Source organism: Zootoca vivipara, chromosome 4 (assembly GCF_965207765.1).
Source record: "Zootoca vivipara chromosome 4, rZooViv2.hap1.1, whole genome shotgun sequence".
Lineage (NCBI taxonomy): Eukaryota > Metazoa > Chordata > Lepidosauria > Squamata > Lacertidae > Zootoca > Zootoca vivipara.
Window position 1 is genome coordinate 73,049,783 of NC_142587.1, and position 24,485 is coordinate 73,074,267.

At 39.7% G+C, this 24,485-nt stretch overlaps 1 protein-coding gene across 28 annotated transcripts in view; it reads right to left on the reverse strand.

The window, feature by feature from the left end:
- The window catches only part of ZBTB20 (zinc finger and BTB domain containing 20), a 520,201-nt gene that overhangs the window by 296,334 nt on the left and 199,382 nt on the right, over positions 1–24,485 (reverse strand). For 2 of the 28 annotated variants that reach the window (XM_035115421.3, XM_035115419.3), the window contains exon 1: positions 15,758–20,022. The exons of the other annotated variants lie outside the window; for them this stretch is intronic. The gene's annotated coding sequence lies outside the window, so the exon portion shown is untranslated. Of the gene's footprint in view, positions 1–15,757; positions 20,023–24,485 lie in introns of those variants that run through there. 28 annotated transcript variants of the gene reach the window in all.

Consider the following 24,485-nt stretch of genomic DNA (forward strand, 5'->3'; position numbering starts at 1 on the left):
TCTTTGAATTATTTGCATTACAGTCAATAGAGAACTAAAGTCCACATGTAAGAATAAGACAACTGACTTGGATTCTATATCAGAAACAAGCACATCCACACTGTGGAACGTACTTTTAAAATAATGGCACATATCTATGCATACCGAGCTGTTTGGAATTTTATAACCCAAAGGGGAAAACACAGTCATTTTTAAGTATGCAAAACTCCTTTAGTGATTATCCCAGAAACATGCATTCTATTTCAGTGGGCCAATGCCTATTGAAATGTATCACTTTTCTGACTTTTAAACACATTTTGGGTCAAACCTAAAAAAAAGTTTGCCAGACAAAGAATATTGCTGTTATTTGTGAATGCTATTTTCTATCTTGTAGTAAAGAGACTGTCTGCCACAAAATGTTCCAAAAATGCATAACAAGCTCTGATCCCAATTGCTGTGAAGTCCCAAATTAACTCAATGGAAGGCAATTATATGCACCCAGGTACATGAGATCAGAATCAGATCCCAACCGTGGTGTTGTGTGAAATCCTATTTTTACTGTGTTAAAGTTATCATTTATCTTGTGAGATTTCACATGATGAACAACCATTGCTTCCTTTATCTCCAGAAAACTCATTATGGCAGGTAACATTTCTCCACAGTTTAGAAACATAAGGCATGTTGTGGGCTGGGTCTTTTTTTAAATCATTATTTAAATAGGGCATTTGGTTTCAATAGACGACCTAAATGCATCCCAACACAAATGAAGAGGAAGTGGAAAGAACAGAGAAACACCATAAAATAACTCACTGGCTTCAGGATGTTCTGCCGTGGCATTTAGAGAAACCAGCTAGTTCACCTTCCAAAAAAACATTTCAATATACTTATAAAGAGGAAGGCAGAGAATGAGGAACTTGATCAAGCAGAGGTTATATACTTCTTTTCCTTTCTTTTGATAGCATTGCTTCTTCACACCAGCAGTTTAAAGAGTGACACAATATCACTGCCACTTCAGACTTAAAGCTGGCTGAAGAAATTTTGTTAAAACTTGGTATGATTTACAAGTTAAACCTAAGCAGTCAGATGCAAAGCACCATTGGCTTCAATAGAGCTAACTCTTAGGTAACGATGCATAGCACTGATCCTAATAAATTGGGTGTTGTGATATGTACTGCTGCTCTTTGTGTGTCTACTGTATATGGTTCCCCTAAGGGTATGGCTACAGACTTTCCTGGGAGCATAGCTACAGGGCTGTAACATTTAACTCATGCACTTCAAAATGTACCATTCCACTACTGCAGTGATGGCCAAACTAGGCCCTCCAGCTGTTTTGGGACTACATTTCCCATCATCCCTGACCGCTGGTCCTGTTAGCTAGGGATGGTGGGAGTTGTAGTCCCAAAACACCTGGAGGGCCGAGTTTGGCCATCACTGCACTAACTGTGTACGTGTGTGCACAGTATCTCTCTGTGTATCCCCCCCCTCTCTCTCTCTCACACACACACAGCCTTCCTGCCCTGCTCATCACTGAATAACAGAATCTCAAGGAATTATTCAAGTTATCATCCGCATACTTCTTTGGAACCTGGCACTATTCTAGCCTTCATGTACAGACAGGGAGACAAGAGAGCCTCTAGGCTAACACTCTTATCCTAAGAATAATCAACGCATACAATCAGACTCTAAAGTTCTTGTTTATTTCAGTCACCCACAACTGTAGATTTTTACACAGAATCTAAGACATACATTTAAATACGGTACATTTTGTTCAAGTTGCAAAGAGTACTCATATGGGAACTATTGAGTAGGCACTATTAAAAAAACACACACAAACCTGTACCAACCTAAGATTTCCCATGTGAATGGGAAACAAAATAGGTCCCAACACATGAGTTGTAGAGATCTGCTCACTCTGTATCTTCAAACGCATTGTGATATTAGCCGTCCTGATTATTGTCTCTATAGGATTCTTTCTATATTCAGCAGCTCAAGTTCCCAGCTGACAGTAGGGTAATCTGAGGACAAACTGGCAGCTCTGGAGCTGTATTTCCTGCCCTTTGCTGAATTTCAAGTAGATTCTAGAATTCTTTTTTTCCAGGGTTTGTGGTTTAATTTCCTTTGTTGTTGTTTTAATGTTCAAAGCAGAGAAAAACAACAACCAAACTTTTTATTAACATACACCAAGTGCATGAAAAGCAAATGTTGACCTTTAATACTCTTCATGTATACATTTTCCAGAAGAGCAAAAAATAGTACCAGGAAAACTATACAAGCCAGCCACCAGTATCATTTCGCATAAATTGCCTAGAATGTAACTGCACATCTTCCCCCCAAACTTTCCTTCTATGAGGGCTAGAAACTTACTTATTATTTTTGAAATGAAAGCTCAGAATCTAGGGGCCCTGCCCAGGGCACCACTGGAAGCCTTCATGGATGTCCTGTTGCCAGGTTGTTGACCCCTGCTGTAAAAGTTCTGACATGCTACCTGTAGTACTGATTTTACCATGAATAGCATAATCTTATGGGCCACCATACAAAACGGCCGACATTATAAAGTACAGCTTCTGATTATTTTCCTCTATGACTCTTGCATTTGGCACCTTATTCCTGTTCATGACGCAGGAAAAGAAGTCTGAAGCATCTTCACGTGAACCACTACTTGGTACAAATTTTTGAAATGCACATAACTGGTACCCCTTGTACCACAGGCTAGAGAAGTATGATGCAGAAAAAACATACAGGTCCTTTGAAACCAGAAGAGTATGCTAACCAAGGAGACTATTTAGAATGCTCTTGGACCCATACGAGCAAACCTGAAGTCTTACTGTCTGTAGTGTTTTAGCAGCTCAAATTATAACATATAAGATAGAGGATTTTCTTTCAAGATGTGGTTCCCCATAGCCCAAGGTGTACAGTACTAGGAGCTGCCTCAGTACTTTTAATTGTGATGTTCTCATGCCCTGCCCGTGCCTGTATTTTATGTCTCTTTTCAGGCAGACACATAGGGTGCTACTTGCCCAAAGTATCTTCAGCATGTGCCTCGGGCCCACTGTCTGTCTTCTGCTTTTTAAAGTAGTTACCAGGTATCTGAAGAAGTGTGCATGCACACGAAAGCTCATGCCAAAATAAAAACTTAGTTGGTCTTTAAGGTGCTACTGAAGGAATTTTTTTATTTTACCAGTTAAAGTAGTTACAGATACTACTACCAAGATAAAGATATTGTCTCCTTGCTTATTTAACTTATATGCAGAATTCATCATGCGAAAGGCTGGGCTGGATGAATCCCAAACCGGAATTAAGATTGCCGGAAGAAATATCAACAACCTCAGATATGCTGATGACACAACCTTGATGGCAGAAAGTGAGGAGGAATTAAAGAACCTTTTAATGAGGGTGAAAGAGGAGAGCGCAAAATATGGTCTGAAGTGCAACATCAAAAAAACAAAGATCATGGCCACTGGTCCCAACACCTCCTGGCAAATAGAAGGGGAAGAAATGGAGGCAGTGAGAGATTTTACTTTCCTGGGTTCCATCATCTCTGCAGATGGTGACAGCAGTCATGAAATTAAAAGACACCTGCTTCTTGGGAGAAAAGCAATGACAAACCTAGACAGCATCTTAAAAAGCAGAGACATCACCTTGCCGACAAAGGTCCGTATAGTTAAAGCTATGGTTTTCCCAGTAGTGATGTATGGAAGTGAGAGCTGGACCATAAAGAAGGCTGATCGCCGAAGAATTGATGCTTTTGAATTATGGTGCTGGAGGAGACTCTTGAGAGTCCCATAGCTAAACAGACAGAAACAGGTCTACAGATTTGCTTTCTGTGTAGCAACCTTTTATAGAAAACCCTTCGTGTCTTTCTTTTAGCCTTCAACCAATCAAAACATTAGCACTAAGTTTCAGTTTCCCAATAAAATGTTATTTGCTACCCATTTCCAGAGAAGCCTGTCAGCATTTCTGTTTTCTATTCTGCTGGGTTACCTTTGGCTTCTATTCTTGGTCCCCATCAAAAAGCTGGACCAGGTCCACCAGTACCCAAAACTCTTCATCTGATGACTGAAGAAGCATCACAGCTCATTTCTTTATATTATAATTGTATTTCTAGGGCTTCCAAATCTTGTAACATTTGCAGAAGCAGAATAATTAGATCAGCATCTAAGGACTCATCTAAAAAGGTAAAGGTAAAGGGGCCCCTGACCACCAGGTCCAGTCGTGTCCGACTCTGGGGTTGCGGCGCTCATCTCGCTCTATAGGCCGTTTGTCCGCAGACAGCTTCCGGGTCATGTGGCCAGCATGACAAAGTTGCTTCTGGCGAACCAGAGCAGCGTGCGGAAACGCCGTTTACCTTCCCGCTGGAGCGGTCCCTATTTATCTACTTGCACTTTGATGTGCTTTTGAACTGCTAGGTGGGCAGGAGCTGGGACCGAGCAACGGGAGCTCACCCCATTGCAGGGATTCGAACCGCCGACCTTCTGATCAGCAAGCCCTAGACTCTGCGGTTTTAACCCACAGCGCCACCTGGGTCCCTCATCTACACATCTACACAGTTGCAAATAAAATGTTTTAAATGTGCAACGTATAAATGTGACATTAGATGGTGACAGTGAGCTATGCAAAATTCAATGTACTTTTCAAAACTTTTTTTAAAACAACAACAACATTTTCACAGCATTTTTAATATGTTTGTGGATTCAACCTAAGGAAGGCTCTTCTCTATAAAAGTGCACTGAGTGTGAATATGGCATAGGATTGATTTTTAGGTCATTCCAAATCTCTTGTTGACTAGCCTGCGCCTCTCTTGCCCTGTGGACACCCATAAGTATACTTCTACAGAATGTCAGAAGCTGGCAAAAAAAGACAGGGAAGTAGGGCTGTCACAAAATTTTAGTTGCCTAGCTGTATCAGATTTAATTCATTAATTGGTTGCGTCCGAAAGTTTCAGAGCAGGGTCCATTATAAAAAAGGCACTTCTTCTGTGTGTATGTGAGAGGAAGAAATCTCTCTTCTAAAATGAGACCTGCCAATTGTTGTTTTTCTGAGTACTTGCATTATCTATCTAATTTATTTGGGCCACATTTTTAACCAACAGGTTTTTTGATTGATGAGTCTAACCAAGTACATATGTTTCAACCCAACAGGAAAGAGGCCTTCATTAACAGAACTTCATCAGGACAAAATAAACTATCAGCATTAGGGCCAAACTACACTTGACACTAAATGCATCATTAGCAATCATCTGCATTGAGGTTTTTGTTTAATTTATACTATGGGTAGGAGGGAATTTTAATTTTAACTGCAATACCTGGGGAGGTTTTAACCTTCCCTCCCTGTGTGCGATCCCAATGAAAATAATCCCCTCCACACTGCAATAAGTGATAGGGGGGAAACCTGGCAAGGAAGTGGTGAGGAAGCAGCAGACCTATTGATACAGTAAAAAAAGAAAAAAAGATGGCATCAGAAGAAGAACACGCCTGCATTAGATTAATAATTATCCCTGGGACTGCAACCCTAGACACACTTACAATGGAGCAATCCTCTTTGAACACTATGGGACATACTTCCAATAAACATTATGCTTTAAATTTATTTAATGTGCAACTACTGCCTTTTAAGACAAGCCCTCACATGTATAGATTTGTGCTGAAAGACTATATGCTCAGAGACTGCAATACGGTCATTAAATGACATAACCATTATTCCATGCAGATTTGCAGAGTAAAAGCCTCCACTCTGAGGATCCCCTAGTTAAATTTAGGGTATTATTCCTGTTTCAACAGAATAATGAGTGTGTTTTTACTTGATTAGTTCCACCTTAACCTCATGCTGCAGAGTGTGTGTGTGTGTGTGTGTGCGTGTGCGTGTGTGTGTGTGTGTAATCACATTTACATCCTCCTTCTCCCCCTCCCCTCCTTTTCTATTTAGCATCTTCCTTTTCTCTTGATTTTCTTTTAGAGCTGTCTCTCAGCAAGTATTTCAGTGGGGAAACGCTAAATAAAGATCACAGCCTGTTCTATTATGTCCTCTTCTTTTCCTTTTCCTTTCTTGCATTTGTGCAATGTTGTGGCACCTATTAACTACCAATGTTTTCAGAATGACATTATACAAGGTGCAGGCTGTACCACTGTGCCCTAAAAATATCAACAGCTGCATTAGTCTCACATATAATTAATGGCAGGCATTATGCAAATGACAACTTTTTCACTGCAAAATAATGACATTTCTTCATTTTGAGCAGAGTTATGCAAAACAATGAACTGGGGATGATAAATCACACAGGAGAATTAAGAAAGCCATAGCATTCCTGCCCAGGCAGGCAGGCAAAAGACAAACAAGTTAGAGCACATTGTTTATTCTTGAATCTCTATTAGAAAATAAATAAAAATAAAATAGATAGCCGAGCATTAGAATCTATATGTTGTTTATTCCTCCAGTCTTTCAGAAAGAATTCATACGGGCATGCTAAATTCTAGCTTATTGCCAGTTACAAGCAAATTTTTCTTTATTAACCTTAATAAGTCATTCACTCAAAGACTAAAGTCATCAGGCAAATAAAAAGGATCACATGTCATTTTCCTACATATTAACTAATTTTTTATGCAAGCATCACAATGTATAGCAATTACTGCCGCTCAAAATAATGAAGTCATTTTCAATCTATTTTATTGGTTTGTGCTTGGCCATTTTTGTACCTTTTTATTGTGTTACTCAAAAACAGCTTTCAGTTCCAGAGAAAAGAAGCAAACTAGCTAAGAGCTACTTCTATTGCAATCTTTTCCTCCACAGGATGATGGCAGAGAAGAAGAAGAAAATTAATGCAACACTTTCTATATGTATCCTCAGCAAAAATACAATGCAATCATACATATGATTAATCAGATGTAAGTTCCACTGAGATAGATAGGATGTCCTCCAATATATGCATCCCTGATAATACCATAATTGTCCTATCACATTTCCCTTGGTAACATCTGCAGAGAAACTGTGACTGCCAGAACTGTGACTGCCAGGGTAGCAGACAGCTCCCTAAGAAATAGACGTCTCCTGGGTTAATCGAAAGGCCAGATCAGGGATTAGAGATTCAACCTGTGCTGGATGAGGTTATACAGAACCTCCTGAAAACTCAAGTTTGCAGCTTAGGTGCACTCCTGGATTTAACCCTGATGATAGATGCCTAGGTTTCAACAATGGCCAGGAGTGTGTTTGTACATTTACAACTAGTGTGCCAGCTGCACCCTGGAGATGTCTCATATGACCATGGTGATGATGCATGCTTACTTACATCCTGTTTGGATTACTATTAATATTATCTATGTGGGGTTGCCTTTCAAAGGTGTTTAGAAACTTCAGTGGGTCCAAGATACTGCGGCCGGATTGCTGACTTGAGCCGGTTACAGGAAAAACAGAAACTCAAAGTGCTGATTATGACTTGCAAAGCCCCATGTGGCTTGTGTCCAGGATATCTGAAGGAGCTTATATCTCCCTACATGAGCCTCTCCTTCTGTTTGCCTTCCATGCATGCAAGGTCACCAACTAGATTGCACCCACTGCCTTTGCAAGTACGTTAAGAGAAACCGTTCTCCCTTCTCTTTCCCTATCAACCACTTCATTGTTATTTTAAGATATACTACCCCTTATACTTTGGGGTGTGTGGAGAACTGTTCTAGCATCTCATCATGAAGTTAATAACATTTTGCAGCTCCCCTTAAATACAATGCAGCCTATGCTAGATCAATAAGAATGATGCCTATTTCCCTAATGGCAGCCGATTGCCATTTGCTATTCAAATCAGACTAGATAAATTACAGTACATGTCAAGGAACAGGCCAGTGAATTAAGACAGGCCTCCTGAGGACCAGCGATATTATTAATCTTTTAAGACACTATCATATTTCTTCTTGACAGTGCACGTAGAGGCACAGACATGCTGCACCCAGATTGAAATATCAGCTGCTGCAAAAATCAATAGCCTTCGAAACAATAATTCTCAGCCTGCAAAGACCTCAGTAAGCAATGCCCATTCTCTGTTCTACATCCATTTCTCAAATTAACATTTTTATCAGGGAAAAACCCAAAGATGTGAGCCCAAATGTCAGCCCTTGAGAAGTTGCTATCCCCTGCTAATGATGGACTGCTGCTAATTTTGGACAATGAAGCTGTTCCTAGGAGCATTATATGATGCTCAGTGTCCATCTAATACATCTCAACAGTCCCCAATCTTGTTGTTGTTGCTGCTGCTGCTGCTGGCATTACACAGAGAAATACACACCCAGAACTCCTGCTGTCATAGGAAAGATACCTGCATGAACCTTAAATGTGGGAGAGAGACCGTGCGAGACAAGAAAACCAACAGGTTATTATGGTGCGCATGTGCAAACACCCAGTAAAAGTGGCCAATATTATTTTTAAAAGCTTCCAAAATCTGTAACAACAGAATCTTGTGGTATCTGAAAAGTTAAGTAATTATGGTGACATAATATTTCATAGATAATAGCCCATTTTGTCGGATGTCCTTTTGGCCTAGTGCTCACAAAAACTATTTTGCCTATGCTCCTGTGTACATACACTTGCTATGCAGCCTTCCTTTCGCTGCCCCTTTTCCCTGCTGTGCATACCAGTTAAAGACAGAAACAAAACACTAGTCTATTTAGCAGTTGGGTAGACTTCTGGGCAGAGGGCTTCACAGTTCCACTAGAAAGCTATTTTTCTGTAATGCTACCAAATCACAATCTTAAACTTTCCTACTCTAAGAATTTCCCTCCATGTAAAGTAGAAAAAAGTTGAATACTGTCAGGAGAAAGGGAAGGGACCTGCAGATTGCATTTTTCTACATAGACTGAATCCTGGTGAAAGTTAATGTCTCCTGTGTTTCAGTGGTAATTTTAATCTGATTGCTTTGCATCACAATTGACAACTTGGGAATCAGAGCTCCCATTGGTCTCTGTTGCTAATGCATTTAGCATGGAGGGCTAGGATTGAGAAGTCCTTAGTGAATTAACACCCCTCTTCTAATCGAGATGCCCTTTTCAGTTCAGTTATTCAGCAGTAATAGTAAGTGGAAGTAGCGTGCAATGCTGCTGCGTATATAAAGTCAGGTTTAAGATGTTGACTTGCCCAAGCTTTATACCTGCATGCAGGGGCACTAACAGGATTTCGTAGGCCCAGTACACTGTATGTGGATTGGACACATGCATAACATGTGCTTTGTGTCATATGCAAATGTGTGTCTTCTTTTGCAACTAGAGTGAAAAGTGCAAAAATAAATCAGTGACCAGATGTAATAAGAATGTTTGAGGGATAGAATGTTAACAGGTGAAGCTTTCCCCGTTGTTGTTGTTGTTGTTGTTGTTGTTGTTGTTGTTAATAATAATAATACTCCCCAGCTGGCTGGGTTTCTCCAGCCACTCTAGAAACACTACTCTTTCCATACCTGTTGAAATTGTGCCTGCAACACTGATGCTAAATGCTAATGCCAGCACTAAATCAGCTATCTTTGGACAAATTTGGGGCATTTTATTTCCTACTTCAAAGCAGAACATCTGAACCATAGCCTGTTCTGTGCCAGTGAGAAGGGCAGCTGATGCTTCACTTTCCGTTTTTGCTTTCCTGGTGGAAATAGACATTTTACATCTTTTTACTTTGATTTTTCCTTCATGAGGGACATACAGCAAAAGCTTACATGGATACCTATATGAAGTGATGAGTCTCCATATGAATGTTTGGAGCAGTCCATTGCCTGATACTTAAAACAAAGATACATCATACACTGGTTCCTCACTTTTAAATATAATTGCAAAAGCTGCTTTGTTTGTTACCTGTACTTGTATAAGAGAGTGCATCCCTGTCTTGGTGTCATCAACACCAATAGCAAAAATAACTAGTACAGAAACAAGATTTTGTTAATTAAAACACTGTGGCGAGTGGTTGTTTGTTCATTTTCTTCATTCCTGTTAAACAGGTCCTTGGACTACATAGCCCTAGAACTTCAGACAAGGGCGATGCTGATTATATTACAAAATTACATTGCAGGCTAGCAGATCAGACAAAGTAGATTTCACTCAGTAATTAAACTGCAGTATCTTTCTGTTGAAGTCCAGGGCAGGATTAATCAAAAGGTAGCTCTTTATCATTGCGATTAGTGCTGGGATTTGAAGAGCCAGTCCACAGATTTTTTTATTTGATAGCTAGTCTTGAGCAAAGAGCTGATGGGCGGTTTTTGCACATCTGTCTAAGTTGCAAAAAATAGCATCAGATCAACATGCATTTGCAAAGTTCTAACCGGCTCATTATTTATTTATTAATGATAGATGGCAGTGTCTTTCACACTGGTTACTAGATAAAAAAAACAAAAACAAATGTGATCTTTTGAAGGTCTGCAAATGCAAAAATACAGAGCCAACATTATTCTGTGTTATCAAAATCTTACTTGAGAATATGGATGTTGTAAACAGGTGGCTTTCTCAGATACTTCCATATTAAGTTAGTTAAGGGCCAAATCAGTGGATTCACCATGCTGTCCAGTTTAGGATTTACTTAAATAGTCAGTGCTATTTTTCTAGAAAAAGAGGTACTGGAACTCATTGTGAACTCCTTCCTTCCTTGTTCTCTTACAATGGCAATGGAACTCACCTGAGAGGTGCCAGAACTGAGTTCCTGAAGATTCTGGCTGGGGGAAAAAGCCCTGCTTCTAGAGATTTTTATGATTAGGTTAGTTCTGAATTTCTAAGATTTAGTAATTTGTGGTATTGCAGCAAAGATGGGAATGTGTGGTGCTCCAGGTGTTGTTAGACTACAACCTCATCCCCGACCATTAGCCATGTTGGGGCAAAGGAAAGGGCAAGCATCTAACAGCTGTATTGATAACAGTGGCACGATGGGTCATTTATTGTCTTTCCAGATGATTATTTCACTGAGTAGGTAAAACACAATTATAGTTGTGTACAGAAATTATCCAAATGTAGTGTGTGGATGTAAAACATCTGGTGTGGGGGGGGGGGGTAGATCCACATGTATTTAAATCAAGTCCATTTTGGGGGAGAACAAGAGAATAGTATTTTGCAAGCACTCAAAGAGCTGTTTGCATTTGTACAGATAGTTTCCAACCATTTATCTTCTAGTTTGGTGCAACTGACGAAGAATAATCAAATTCTTGCTCCTGGAGGCTACAGTTCCCCAACAGACAACTTTAGCTTCCTCCAATAATCTCCCCTTAAGTAGAAGTTGTACTTCATAGGACAATAGTTTATATAAGGCACAATTTTGAGTGGGAGGCTGAGTGTTCCTTCTCAGATAGGAAAGAGAAGCTGCTTTCACTGCACTGTGCAACTGATGATACACTGCCTATGAAAAAAAATAGCTCTTAAAGATGATTATATGAGCTCATAAAGTAGAGCCACATACTGAATTTAATACAATTATCACTGGACAAGTGCAAAGCATACAGTTGTAGAGATTATGGGCTAAAGCAAATCCGTCTTTAAGATGGAGAGTAAGGGAGCTCTGGAGGGTCAGTATAGCTAGTGTAGGCAGGATGCAGCTTCTTTCAGAGAATTGAGGGCTGTTTGAAAGAAGGGTCGCTGTTAGTGATGTATGGATATATTCCATACATATTTAAATCTGGCAGATACAATCTTGAACTATTTCAAAAACCTGTAAACTTTTTTTAACCAGCGACAACAACCAAGACAAAATGAATGCATGTGGGAATACAGTATCTCTCAAATCACTTTCAACTCTCTTCTAAGTCTCCAGTTTAAGTCACTTTCACATGTCGAGCAATACAGCTGAAATGCCATCTCCCTTAACACTCCCTTAACTACATTTTTGTTCTTTTACAACATTATTCAAAACAGATGATCACAGCCAATGAGCATCGTGCCTGGAAGGTCAACTGAGGGCGTGGGGAGTCTTCAGAGCTTCCCCAAAATCCTTCACCATAGAGATTTGGTGCAGATCTAGGAGAAGGCAGTTCCACTGTAGTGGACCCACCATGGAGAAGTATCTCTCCCTCGTGGCCACCGACCTTACCAACCTAACAGATGAGCAACTAGGAGAGCCCACATGAAGAGTACATACATGTTATCAATGTTTGTGTTTTTATATTGTAAATTGCTCTGTGATCCTCGGATGAAGGGTGGTATAGAAAACAAACAAATTATATTATTTTACACTGCAAACACATAGAGATGGATGTTATCTAGCTTTTCATAATCCCTGTGACCAAATATTTTGCTTTTAGATATCTGGGTATATTTCTGGTTCTATCACAACTGGCAACACACATTATATAGAAAGCAATTATCTCTACTTTTAAAATTTATTCCATTTGATAAAAGAAATAGCATGTCGTTTCTCCTATGCAGCGATGAATGGTTCTGTGTGTATATAGCTAAGGAATTATTTTCCAAGCTGTAAAACTTTCCACATTCAGAGTTGCTTGCTTACAAGGCTTTCTGACAGATTGTGGAGTTCACATCTTGGTAATGTTTGCCTTTTTGCCTACCAACTTTAGAGATTATCACAAAACCTGCAGGCTAGTCAACACTGTAACACGTTAATGCGTTTTTATAAAAGAGCAATATCTTCAAAAATAAATACAAATGTTAGTGACAGTCATTCATACATTCGTTCACTCACTCACTCACTAGAGCTGCATAATATTACTGAAACTTTTAAAAAAAAGATCAGCACAATGTGTCTTAATGTGCTTAGTTTTTAGTAACAGTTGATATGGAAAATTTTGAAGATGAAAATAAAATGATGGACCTCAAGAGATTGAGATAAGGACATGGGTAGACATGCCATATTGAGCTTGTCCTTAGATTGCCTCTTCAGATCACAGTGTTTTGAAAACATTCTGGGGCTAGTTTAGAGAGGTTCTGATTGCACAGTGATAAAACAGAGATCAGTTCAAGGGCTTTACTGATGGGTTCATTCTACATATCTACAGACGGCACCATTAGCAACACCACCCCCTACACAATTCAAATGGCTGACACATGACCACATAAAATGCAACAGATGTTTAGATATAAGCCATATAGACAGGGCTGGATTTAGGCTTCATGAGGCCCTAAGCTACTGAAGGTAATGGGGCCCTTTATATGTCCAGCTGTCCTATGTCAACAACAACTTGTTGCTGTTTTTTTTGTGTTGAATATATGCCATGCAACCAGTCCATGCAGAATGTCGGCGCCCTATATATAGAAATGAGCAAACCAGTGATATTTTAGGGAGCGGGCTATCAGGCGGGGCCCATTACTTAACATCATAGGAGCCTACACAACACAAAAACCTGTTGCTGTATATAGGTTTTTACTTTATTTGTTTTTTATCTTATATTTTGGAGATGTACATCCAGGTTTTTTCCCCCTTTAGATGAGTGTGAATTTTGAAGGACAGCTGCATTCTGGTTCACACACGTTTTTGGAAAATGAGTATTTCCACCATAGCACCCCCAGCCACCATAGCACCCCCAGCCACGTTCCTAACTAAGGCCTTGGCAGGGAGGGGCTTTAATCCTTTAATCCTTAAACCCTTTAATCCCTGCTGTTGGCCAGATCCAGACAGGAGTTCTTGCACCTGTAATTTGAATTGGGGGGGGGAGCTCCCACTGCTGGTAAGCAGCAGGGGAGTATAATTCTCAAGGTGTGCTTTGGAGCTTTCCACGGGCATCTGGTTTCCCACTGTGACCCTGGACTAGACAGTCCTTTGGTTCGACTCTGCAGTGCTCTTCTTGTGTTCTTTAACTCTGGGGAGTCTCAGCCAGTCAGATAATCCAGCTCTTTGACTCTGTATATAGCAATGTTTCTTATGTTCCTAATGCTCACACTACATGTATTTGTATGAGTGCATCTGTGAAAAGGAAGTTCAGTCACAATTAGGGATGGGAAGAAATTTGTTTGGTTTGCATTTCAATGCTACCTTTAAAATGTGCACTTTCCAAACCAATACACAAAGTAAACTTCAGATCTCTGTCAAAATTTACACTTCTCTGAACTTTGCAATGCAGTTCCTCAACCAAGGAATGCAACACGCACACGCACACACCAATTAGACTGCTGAAATGAAGAAAACTTGGGTAGACATCAAACCTTTTGTGAAGGACTGAGAGCTCAGTTAACAAAAACAAATTATTGTGCTGAGAAGCACTCATAAGTCCCCTTTTCCCTAATTCTAAATGCCCCCTTTTCTAAGCTCCTATTTTGCACTTGTCTCCTTGACCACCTGAAAGTTTTAGGGAGGAAAGCAAAACAGATTCTACAAGCTTGAAGTCTGCCCACTAGGGTTGCCAGACTCAATAGAGGACAGGACTTCTGTGCCTTTAATTGCCCTACTCTCTTTTAAGTCTGGAAACCTTAAAGAGAAACCAGCAGACACTTTGCTTGAAAATTAAACAAAGGGTCTGCTGGTTTCTCTTTAAGGTTTCCAGACTCAAAAGAGAGCAGGGCAATTAAAGGCATAGAAGTCCTGTCCTCTATTGAGTCTCGCAACCTTACTGCCCACCCCTCATATAAATTGTAGATAGGGAGTTCTTCATGAAATCTAACTACTTAAATTTATGACGCTCTCTATTCCTCACTTTCCTTTCCAACATGTCTCTCAGGCTTACCGTATTTAATGCACACCTTGAATGTAATGTGCACCATTTTCTGCCAAATTACGTCATGAAAATTAGGGGACACATTAGATTTGATGGCGCCAGCAAATCCTTTTTTGGTTTCAAGGTTTAGAAAATTGAGGTGTACATTAGATTTGATTGTGCATTAGATTCCTGTAAATACAGTACTTAAAAAACAACAACTGCTGTTGCTATTAATATGAATGCCACAGATCCTTTTAGAGAAAAGAATTTAGAAAAAAGTAAAGAACGAGAAAGGCTTCCAAGCATTTACACCAAAACTCATAGTATTTTCCTGAGAGTCAGAAAAAGCTGTCAGCCTTTCTTTCTTAGCTGTTGGATGAAGAAGCCAAACATATCAACTGAAACAGAAAGAGATTATGGGAGCTGTGACTAAGATGCACTGGTTAAGATGCTATTTATCTCGGTTAAAGACCTAACCTTTATTAATTTCTGTTGAGTCACTGATATTTTATGTAAAGGATTCACATTTTAAGATACTAAGGCTGCAACTGTATACACCTGTGAGTGAGCCCCATTTAACTCAGTTGAGGTTACTTATGAGTAGACATGCATGGGATTAGCTAGCAATATAACAGAGATACTCAGTTAATATTTCATTATAGTTCTAAATAGGCATGTCAAAGCACAAAAAGTACCAATTCTAGAGTGAGGGAATGACCCTAAAACTTATTTAAATAAAAATTAACGAACTCTGATAATTGCTTCATTTTGGTTTTTATCCTAACCTTCCTCCAAAATAAGTCTAGTTCAGCAAAGAACAAAACTATAAAATACATTTTTTTAAAAAAATCCTTTAAAAAAAAAAGAACCAAAGAGCCTCATAACTAACATTTTACAGTTGGCAGAAACAAAGTTGTTCTGTCTCACCAACAGCATCGCCAGCAGCCAAAAACCAACTAAATCACAGACCTAATAGAACAGACTTGCTTAAAAAAAAAAAAAACTAGCTAATTACAGAAATGCACATGTAAATCCACATCACTTTAATAGATTATTAACTATAGTTCTATGAAGTCTCATAAACATAATATTTCCCCTGGTATTATTACTTAAAGCAACCGAGTGCGGCATTATCTTTCACTTATTGGAAGTGAGTTTCCTCAGAGACTTGTGTCAGCCTTAAAATTTGTTACTCACCTGTTTTCCTGGTGTTCGCTATTGCCTCCAGTTCAGGAGGACAGCAACAAGCTAGGCTGCAGTCACATACACAGTGCCATCCGTGCTGAGAGAGAGCCAAAACGGCCAGCATGTTTCCACAGCCACTTGCCTTAAGGGCTTCTGACCCCTTAACACAAAAGGAAGTGAAGGGCCATCAAACATGGTGCTGGCAGCAGCATGGTTCTCTCAGGAAACTGCCTCATTCCTGAGGATTGTAAGTTCAGGACTGGAGATGAGAGTGAGTGGCCACTCCCTGGGGAATGGTTAAAGACAGCATCCAGGTCACAAGGTTAATAAGTTGTTGTTTTTTATAAAAAAAAAGTTGGGAATAATGTGATTTTAATCACACAGAATTCCCACCCAGCAAAAAAGGAAAAAAAAGAAAAAGAAAAAATTTCAAATGACAAACTGAAACTTTAATATATGTACATCCTGTTTGCAGCTTGAATTTCACAAGCTACATCTTCGTGTTCTTGAAGCCTGGAAATGAAAATGAGGAAAATGTTTCATGCATTCCTATGTACTTTGAACTCCCAGCACACAAGTGCCCAGCACAGAGTACAGTCCGTTCTAGTAATTCTTAATAAAGAGCTTAGCTCAGATCCTTTGCTTATATAAACTGGCATCACTCCATTGACTTCAGCTGAAGTTGTGCTGATTGACACCAGCTGAGGATTTGTGTTTAGATCATATGTGGCAATTTAAATAAAGAACTAAAAATACACTTATAGTGCTTGCTAGCATTAACTATAACATGATCTGTCAAATGACACGTAAAATCAATAACGCATGTGCTGAGTTTAATAACATGTATATCATTATTTTTCTTTACTTTGAAACCACATTGTTAAGGATCTGTGTGCTAATGGCGTCTTTTCACTTCTTCCAAGATTATTAATTAATTATTCTTAGTCCAAAGCAATTTTACAAAAAATCAAATGCCATCCTATTTGGCACAGGAATGGAATAATCAAAGCAGCATAAAATTCTAGCTATGAAACTCCAATGTATATCACCAATGCCAAGCATACTGAATCCTATGATTAGACTTTCTGTGGAAAATAAACAAGAGGCAGGAATTAAGGATCCATGACATCTTGGCTATGCCGGTGAAGCATTAAGTGGCCAGCTTGTATAAAAATCCCCAGGCACCATCAACTCACAGACATGAAACAAGTTTCTAGCAGTCTGTGCCTCATTCTGCCCAAAGGCTCAATAGATAACTCGAATAACTTAAATCCAGATACTTTTGTAGCTCATCTTAAACTCCATTTTAAATCTCCCAGTTGGTAAAAGCATAATTTTTTTCCTTGTTCCTCATCACAGCTGAAGCAGACCTAAGACCAAACTTGATGTGATGTGGGGAACGGGGGACGTGGAGTTATCTCCCAATCCCCCATCACAAATGCATGGAAGAGGGGAGGGGAGGCTCTCAATTTGATCAGACCAGCAAAATGAGGGAGACAGGTAAGTAAGCATTTTCCAGTGTGGACCATTTTCCCAGTCAAAAACACCATATAAATTATGGGTATGATCATGGAAACAAATGGAAAATTCAACAGAACAGGGCCAGATCTATGCCAAAGCAAATGCAGAGAACAAACGAGAACGTTCTTGTTCATATAATCCACTTGGAGGGGAGGGCAACTTCTTTGGTGGCAAAAACATCTAGCTGAAACCACTTCATTTCCCCCAGAATGCACCAGAAGTTGCACTCTAGTGGAGAATTTGAGGAGATATACACAAAGTTTCCTACACATTATTCCCAAGCATCACATGTCCAGTGAATCCTAGGGGAAATGAAATGTTTATGTTCACACCTTTAAACCATCATTTAGTTTATGATGGCCCAACTTTGGCAGGTGGTTGGGGCAACCCAGCTGTCTATCACAGGGTGTCATGATGACATCAGGCAACTGATAGGTGCCATGTCCTGTCACCTGCCAAAAGACCCTTGCACAGCACTTTCAAAGCACCCAACAGTCAGCTGGCATTGGGATACTTTAGTGCCAGCTCTATGCGTAGGGAAACTGTTTACTTCAGGATCAGCTGTGTGATTGAGTTCCTCAGTCATGTAGCCAATCAAGTTGGGTTGAACTCGCTGCCCATCAGTTTAACCCTGCTCTCTGCAAGCAGGGTTCCCCAGAGATCTACCCACATCTCTACCTGCCCCACACCTGATGTCACATATGACGTCAGGTGTAAGGCAAGCAGCCATAATTCAGTGAAAATGGTCTAGCAGGCTAAATGTGGTCCACAGGCCAGAAGTTCCCCACACCTGGTTTAAAGTGATATGCAAATGAAGTCACAAGGAGACACTCCATATGTGAAGCAGCATGTCATATCTGATCCCTTGAGACTATTTTTGTTCTCCTTAAACAAATCAGAGTTCTGTTTGTAATATAGGGAATATAATGCTCCAAAACCACACTACATAGAACAGCGAAAACATGATATTTACACCTTGCTAAATTTGTCCTATGACAAAAAATATATATACTGGTTTTTCTACTAATAAACTAAGCTTAACATTGGAAAAATGGTAATACCATTTTCTCAGCATATTAGAGTAGCCCCAGAAAGTAAAATAACATTTAAACCCAAGACCCACTGTTACTGTTTTGCTAGATATGTCTAGATCTTATTACACTTTGGACACTGTATCTGACAGCTAAAACCAAATAATTCAGCTTGTTGCTTTGGGACCAAACATTCAACTGTTGCGAGTGACTCAGAAAATTCCTGAATTTAAACTGAAAGGGTGCGGGGTAGACTAGGATATGACATCATCATAGCTATCTTTTAATCCACAATACTAGAGAGTATTGATACATATGAAGTTCTTTGGCCAAACTAAAGAGAGACTTCATTAAATCTGTTTTTCTTTGAAAGTGGTTACCCTTTTTCGAGTGACATAAAGCTATAGACATTATTATCGTATCAGTTATAAAGGTTTGATAGTCACAACTTTAAAAAAGAAGTCACACTGACAACAAAAATAACATTTAAGTTTGAATACTTTCCTAAAATTGTCAGGTCTTTTAATCTATTTCTTCTATGAGAGATGAGAATTCACTCACTTTAAGATTATCACAGTCTTCAGAACAGCAAGCAGAGATAAGCAGTAGATACAACAGGGTTCTTATCATGTTAAACTGTGTTTACTCTTCTTATCCCTAAATTTCATCTAATGGCAGAGATATTTTGGAGAAAGTGCTGCCATTTTGTTATGCCTGCATAACAATAAGCATCATGTAATGCTGACCTATGATGAAGCAAAATCTGGCAGAAAAATCTTACAGAACAAGAACATTCCTGGTGAACCACCCATATCAATGTATTTTTACTTAATGCACAGAAAATTAACTCAAGATAGTTCGGGCTGGGGGATGACTAAGGAAAAACAACTGTATTTTAGCAGTTTCTAGCTAGCAAAGGTCCTAAAAACAGTTTGGAGCCACACTGACATTCTGCATTCCAAAGGAGTCCCCTTCCGGCGATGGGAGGCTTTTGATATAATGGAGGAATTTACACAACTTTTCATGTCACCTTTGTTATACCCGAAACGCTAATGCCTTTGGTGCAAACACACACAGTAAACCAAACTTGCTGAAGCAAAGCAGGACCTAGGCAGTGGCTAGAAAGGTAATACTGTTTGGGAACCCCACATAGTCCCATCTTGAATATTGTCATGTAAGAAAGGCAGACTATAAATAAATAAGCAAATGTGAGGTATTAACTGCTGTGTAGTCACCACTTGCCTAGTGGCAATCATGCCTGCTTCACATATTACAGTTGACCTTTAGATCCTCCTTAGAACTGTTCCTGCTAGCAAAGCTGCCATATGATGAAGCCTTTGTGTAAGGTCACATGAAGAGCCTTTGTGTAAGTCTACTACATATTCATCATGGCCACTGGAAGCTTCCCACAAAACTGGGCCAGGGCATGTGGGGAAAAGTTTAGAAAATAATTATTTATACACCAGCCAATTGACAAAGACTCTATGGGTGGTGTACAAGTAGAAATTAAAACCAGAAGATGTAAAATTAAAAGATAGACATGAAATCTAAAACAAAGTAAAATCAGCAACAGAAAAGATTATACACAAAAGATTTTAAAGAGCACTAAAACACTTAAAGACTGATAATGAAAAGGTCTTCACCTAGTGCTGAAAATAACACTACAGTCTCACATAAAGCCCCACCATCCAGAAGAGTATTAGCAGCCTTTACATGGGAACTATAGCAGATAGATGATAGATAGATAGATAGATAGATAGATAGATAGATAGATAGATAGATAATTTTTCACGGTCGGAGACCACTATACTATATAAAGGAACCTGCAGAATATTTACAGACATGTCAAATGGGGGTTCAGATTTGCCTAAGAGCTGATCCGCAATGGCAACTTTTGTCCCCTCAGCCATTGCTGCTAACAAATCCATTCGCCACCATCTTACGTTGCAGTTTTACACGCCACAGCAAACATTCTCAATGTGGCTTGAACAGAAGCCTACAGTCACATTTTGTGGTGAATAAGCATAAAGTTGCTACAAGCTTAGGGAAATAAGGTGCTCAAATGCATCAATGTCATGTGATTAAACTGAATGAGTTGCATTAATCCCCATTTAAGTCACTAACCTTGGGCCAGTGACTATCTCTCAGTTTAACCTATCTCACAGAATTTTTGTATACCACCCTGAGCTCCTTGGAGGAAGGGTAGGATAAAAATATAATAAATATTACACAGTACGACAATTTGAATTTATTAAATCGAAAATTAGGAACAGACATTGGGTCCTCCCTCAAAGAGGGCACGTGTTGCGGTGTGACCTGGAAACCGACACCCTGTGTTGTGGGTGGGTAAGACTGGTCAGCCACAACACCCGATTGGTAGGTCTCTCGATGTTGGGTTCAATCTGGCCAATGGGCCACAGTCCAAACGGATCGAGGGACCTATATATACCCATCCATGTGACCCAAAGCTTACTCTTTCGGTGTGTGCATTCAGAACACCCGCCCACCTTTCCTTACTTTTAGGGCTTTTGCACTTGACCTTGCTATGCCATCGTGTGCCATCTGTTGTTGGGAAAGGGGCATGGCAGGAATTTTCCCCACTTGACTGATTGGCTGGTTCCATTTGGGTTTCGCCAAATCGTCACAACTTGTAAGGTTGCGGATAGGCACTGGTTCAGGTGATAGGGATGGGAGAACACTTTCGCCATCCCAATGTGAAGGGTATTGCGTTAAAGGAATCCAGGGACTCAAATAGTTTGGTCAAACCCTGTGAGGGGGTTGTGCCCAGAGCCCAGGGGGAGTCATGTGTGAATTTGTTTAGAGGGGAGGCTTCTGGGTCTGGAATTTCACATAAAATTGATTTCCATGAGTGATCCTGAGGCAGCAGGTCATCTTGCCAGATTTGGAGGACTAGCTCAGCAGACCACTGCATAATGTTTGCACATTAGACAGGATATAACAAGAAGAAGAAGAAGAAGAAGAAGAAGAAGAAGAAGAAGAAGAAGAAGAAGAAGAAGAAGAAGAAGAAGAAGAAGAAGAAGAAGAAGAAGAAGAAGAAGAAGAAGAAGAAGAAGAAGAAGAAGAAGAAGAAGAAGAGGAGGAAGAAGTCCTCACAAGTTTACAGCTAAAATATGAAACATGAAAAGAAGAGATCCCCTCCGCCCCGCCAATGGTAGAACTACTCATAATGCCTGGGCAATTCTTGAGAAACAGTTCTATTTGTTATCTTGTTTCAGTTTAGTAACTATACTAAACTTATGTGTTCCAGGGAGCCTGAAATCTTGACTAATTTCTGCCTGTTACCAGTCTGTTGCTGCTGCTGCTGCTGCTACTGCTGCTGCTGCTGCTGTGTTTTCAGAATGCCCTTTATCTCTAAAGTTACTACAATGTTATACAATAGGCGTGAATAAACTAATCATGCCAAAAGTAAAATACAATAAAACAAAATAATGAAAACACAAAATATCTAGTTGGTGCCAATTCCTTCTCTGATATCAAGTGAGAAAATCATGGCTAACGCATGGGCATTTGAAATTCACATCCTTAAAATATTTGAAAAGACATGTTACCAGTACATTGCTGTAATCAACACTGTCTTATATCTTCCCTTGCTTAATTAAAAACTTTTAACCTCAGCAGTATTCTGTGTTTCATCTTCTTCACTATGGCTAAAGAAGAAAACCTTTGTATGCTTATTGATTATCTGCCCTGTTTAGGATCACAGTCTCAATTGTAAAGGAGATTGACATATATTTCTTCTATATGCTCAGAATGCAACATATAAAAGGAGAATACATTTCCAAAGATACTGCAGTTATTAAATTATTAAAAGCTATTGCTTGTACTTTTTGTGGAAAGCATAACAAGAATATGACAGTGCTGCAAACTCTCCTAACATAGCCCGTTTTTATTTCAGCTTCCGTCTTTATCCACATCCTGACCAAACTTCCAAACTTCTCTCTTCACCACCAAAGATAGGAGAAGAAACCACTCCTATCTCTTCTTAACGTTTGTCTCAATCCACATAGATAAACCATTAAAAAAAAATCCACCAGCATCCCACTGATAAAGACCTAGATTATATTGATTAGCATCACAGACAGAAAGAAAGACTTTCCGGGCATCATGAGTTTGGGTCTTAAGTGTCGGAAATTCACATCTTTCCAGTCAATAATGAATTATAATGCCACCCTAGAAGTACTCCCAGACTTTGCCTGTTTTTTCCAGCTGGAGTGTCCGAATGGCTGATTCATACTTCCATTATATCACAATTATGCTTTTGTTTGGTATCCTTGTGTCTCTTGCAAGTCATTTGCAGATGGTCCAAAAGCCACAGAACAAACTGTACTTCATATTACTTCCAGCCATCACCATTTTATGGAATATGTCCCACTTACCACAAGGCACAGTAAGTTTCCCACAAACTTTTAATTTTTAAGGTTATGTGCTTGCTACTTATTTATTTTGAACACTGCAAAAATATGTTTCTCTTTCTTGCCCTGTATAAGTCTGAATAACACATGTGTTGATGGATTTTAAATTTACTAAAAATGCACAGGGGGGAAAATATTTACTATCTGTAGCTCAATAGAAATTGCTTAACAGCAATCAGAAAGTTCTCTAAAGAGAGACAGAGACAGAATATATTTCTATCACAGGCCTAGGTAGCTAACCCTTCAGTATTATGGTGTTTCCACTTAACAGTGATGTCTTCAGTGAATTAATGTGGTCAATTATCATCAACCCGATATATCAGAAACAAACAGGGCCAGCCCAAGACTCTTTTACTGCCTTAGGAGCAAGACAAGATGGCATCGCTTTCAAATTCCACAAACAGAATCTTACTTCAAACTTAGCAACAGGACAGCATTCTCCACCACAGCAGGCTAGCTTACAGGATGCAGGGTAAGCTATGTCCTCCAACACCTCACACACAGTTCTGTCCTCCAACACCTCATCACCACCACCTGATGCTTGAGGCAGCTGCCTCACTTTGTCTAATAATAGAGCCAATTCTGGAAACAAACCTTTAAGAACAGCATAAACCTGGCACCCCCAAACTTCAGCCCTCCAGATGTTTTGGCCTACAACTCCCATGATCTCTAGCTAACAGGACCAGTGGTTGGGGAAGATGGGAATTGCAGTCGAAAACATCTGGAGGGCCGAAGTTTGGGGATGCCTGGCATAAACGATAAAAATGTAACAGAAAACAGTTTCAAAAGGATGCCATAGAAGCAGTTATTTCAACAAATTTCCTACACTCAGCTGGAGTTCTATGTTGGGAGAAGATGCAGAAGGAAGTTTGGAAAGATGCTCCCATACTGGATTTGCACATGGATTGAAATTGTGACTAGTCTACTTTTTTGGGCCTTCTTCAGAGTATTCCAAGTTGATCAGCTTCCTAGAGTACTGGCTGTCATGGGTACAGATCTAGAGGCATTACAATGCCTTTAGAGTCCTTAGGACGCCAATCAGGTCAAACCATCCATTTTGGCAACTCACAAGCCAGGTAGCTATATCTGGGATGGCTGCTGTAAAGCAACATGCTCTCCAATATGATGTATTTTCAGCCACCATATGCTCATTTATGTTTGACAATGCATTTCCTTAAAAAAAGCTTTGGTTCTTATTTAACCCAAACCAGTTTCCCATGTCTGTTTGTCAGGCATAGGGGCAATGATAATCTAGAACAGAGGTTCCCAAACTAAGGCCCGGGGGCCGGATGTGGCCCAATCACCTTCTGAATCTGGCCCACGGATGGTTCGGGAATCAGCATGTTTTTACATGAGTAGACTGTGTCCTTTTATTTAAAATGCATCTCTGGGGTATTGGTGGGGCCTGCCTGGTGTTTTTGCATGAGTAGAATGTGTCCTTTTATTTAAAAAGCATCTCTAGGTTATTTGTGGGGCATAGGAATTCGTTCACTTTTTTAAAAAAAATATAGTCCGGCCCCCCACAAGGTCTGAGGGACAGTGGACCGGCCCCCTGCTGAAAAAGTTTGCTGACCCCTGATCTAGAAATATAGGGATTTCAAACAGAAGAGCTGAAAACCTTGACATCCCAAGTAGGAAGATAGTAATTTTATTAAGCTTTCTTTAACCATCTGACATATTATCTTGATGGGTCTCTGGAAGCAAGGATGATTCAAAATATGCATTCATAGTTTCACTAAGCTGGCTGTTGAATAA